Source organism: Columba livia, chromosome 2, assembly GCF_036013475.1.
Source record: "Columba livia isolate bColLiv1 breed racing homer chromosome 2, bColLiv1.pat.W.v2, whole genome shotgun sequence".
Classification (NCBI taxonomy): Eukaryota; Metazoa; Chordata; class Aves; order Columbiformes; family Columbidae; genus Columba; species Columba livia.
In genome coordinates, this window is record NC_088603.1 from 10,363,240 (window position 1) to 10,363,794 (window position 555).

The following is a 555-nucleotide window of genomic DNA, read 5'->3' on the forward strand; positions in this document are numbered from 1 at the left end:
GGCATCCTTGTCCCACCGGGAGGGTGCTGGTGTGCTTGGGGCTGGGCTCCTACACCCCATGGGGAGAAACTCCTGGGAAACACAGAGGCCCCTGAGGGGGGAACAACTGGAATAATCTTTCCCGTAACTACCTCGTATCTGCCTAAGCTTGCCCAGAAATTAAGAAATGTGGGCCCATGGCCATTGAGCCTAATTCCTTCCTTCTCAGCCTGGATTCTGGATTTTTTTCTTGTTCTTGTTGTTCTTGTTTTTTCCTCCTGGATTTTAGCTGAAGGGTCACCGCTTAACTGAGCGGCGTGGAGCAGGGCTGCCAGCCTGGGGGTAGCACTGTGCTCGTGCGGCTATACCGCTTGCAGGACAGCCTGGACGTGGCGCCGCTGCTGCCACGTATGTACAAGCAGGCCCGTATGTGACGTCTGGTATCCCATGGCATCCGTCTGCTGAAGGTGAGGACTGTGTGATGATATGGTTACTTAAAGTATGTGTTGGGGCAAGAAAAATGCAGGTGGGCGTGAGACACCACAACTGATAACAGATGATGCTGGCCCAAGAGTG